This window comes from Macrotis lagotis, chromosome 7 (assembly GCF_037893015.1).
Source record: "Macrotis lagotis isolate mMagLag1 chromosome 7, bilby.v1.9.chrom.fasta, whole genome shotgun sequence".
Taxonomy (NCBI): Eukaryota; Metazoa; Chordata; class Mammalia; order Peramelemorphia; family Peramelidae; genus Macrotis; species Macrotis lagotis.
In genome coordinates this window covers 160307001-160308900 of record NC_133664.1, presented here as the reverse complement: position 1 = coordinate 160308900, position 1900 = coordinate 160307001, and the positions used below count along the sequence as shown (strand labels likewise).

The 1900-nt window shown below is 34.7% G+C and overlaps 1 pseudogene; it reads left to right on the top strand.

The window, feature by feature from the left end:
• Positions 1-762: 762 nt before the first annotated feature.
• Positions 763-1130, top strand: LOC141493888 (prefoldin subunit 1 pseudogene; annotated as a pseudogene).
• The last annotated feature ends 770 nt before the right edge of the window (positions 1131-1900 follow it).

Here is a 1900-nt window from a genome sequence, read left to right as displayed (position 1 = left end):
ATGTGCAGCTGGTTATTACAGATGTTCTTCTCAAATGGAGTAGAGCCAATGTCATTTACTGACTATGGGGAGAGAGAGAGAGAGAGAGAGAGAGAGAGAGAGAGAGAGAGAGAGAGAGAGAGAGAAACTACAAAGGAATGTGTGGGAAAAAAAGTTCCTATTTGAACCTTTCTTTTCTTTTTCAAATGTAAATATCAGTTAATGACAATAACATAATCCAGTGTTTTTACATATCAAAGTATTCATAATAAACACTTGAGCAGATTTCATGGCCAATTTTTAATGCTTCCATTTCATTAAATTGCTCATTTATTCTAAAAATTCATATTGTTATCCATAGAAAAATGGTGACTGGCACCATTTCACAATATAACCACACTTCCTTTCCCCTAGAATTGTCATTGCTTAAAGAAGTTAAACTATTTGGGACATTGGTTTTAATGTATGAGTTTGATATCAAATGTCACTGTAAGGGATATCTGATGACTTGTGCTCATCTCTCCAAGTTAAATAAGATTCTTATTCCTTGAATGAAACAAAATGGAAATGTACATAATTTTCTGAAGCTTCCTGAAAACTATGTCATGTATTCTTTTACTTTATAATAAAATTCTCCTTAATATTAGCTAGTATGAATCATCTCTTAGCATAATTTTTAAATTTGTAGGCAACCACAGATTTCAATCTTTTCTAATGACAAGACAGGCAAAACAATTTTACAATTGTATTTACAGTACAATTAAAGTCATATTAGGAACCAAGATGGCTTCCCCCATGGAACTGGAATTAAAGGCTTTCACAGGACTACAAGCCAAAGTTATTGATACTCAGCAGAAAAGTGAAGCTTAAAGATATACAGATCGAACAACTCAATAGAACGAAAAAGCATGCACATCTTACAGATACAGAAATTATGACTTTGGTAGATGAAACTCACATGTATGAAGGTGTAGGGAGAATGTTTATTCTTCAGTCCAAGGAAGTAATTCACAACCAACTGTTAGAGAAACAGAAGGTAGCAGAAGAAAAAAATTAAGAAACTGGAACGGAGAAAATCCTGTCTTGAGCTCAGTGTGAAGGATGCAGAGGACAACATTCAGGAAATGCTTATGGCCAAAAGGGCACAGTAAAAAGTACCATGAGAAAACTTTTTTTCTACCCCCTTCCTTTGGTCCCATTAAGTGGGACAGACCAGTAGATACTGATGTGTTTTAAGCTGGAGAACATTTTGGAAAATCTGCTTTATTTGGACTTTTTTTGTCTTTACTGCATCTCTGGCTGAACCAATTGCATATCCTTGACCTGAGGTTTGATCATGATCTGCTGAGGGTGAGAGGAGAAGGAGAGCTCTAGGCAAAGGTGGTAACCCATTCCTGCCCAGTAACTCCAATGTTGCCATTTTTGTTACACAAATAAAAAGTATACATGCCCTTCAAAAAAAAGTCATATTAAAGTGACATTTTATATTTCTGGATGAAACTTATACAAATATAACTGAATTAATAACAGAACAAGCTCTTAAATGCCTGGTTAGAGTAAATGCTTTTCTATTATATATATATATATGATTTGGTTTTGTGATTTCATCAGTATAGAAAGCTCCCAGGGATCTCAATGCATATAGGTCCTAAGCAATATAAAATGTTAGAGAGGTAGCAGGATCAGAGAGATTCAAAACTTTGCCCATGGTGACAGCACCAGAATGTCTGAGATGGACTGTCATCTTGCTAACTATTGCCTGGTTCTCTCTCTGTTATGCTCCCTCTATGAAATATAATATTCATAATATAATATATAGTGAGGAAAATCAGGATGTTAAGATTTTTATACTGCATTAAGGAAATATTATACACTAGCCACTTTGTAAATCATAAAGGGCAGCTATGTGGCACAGTGGATG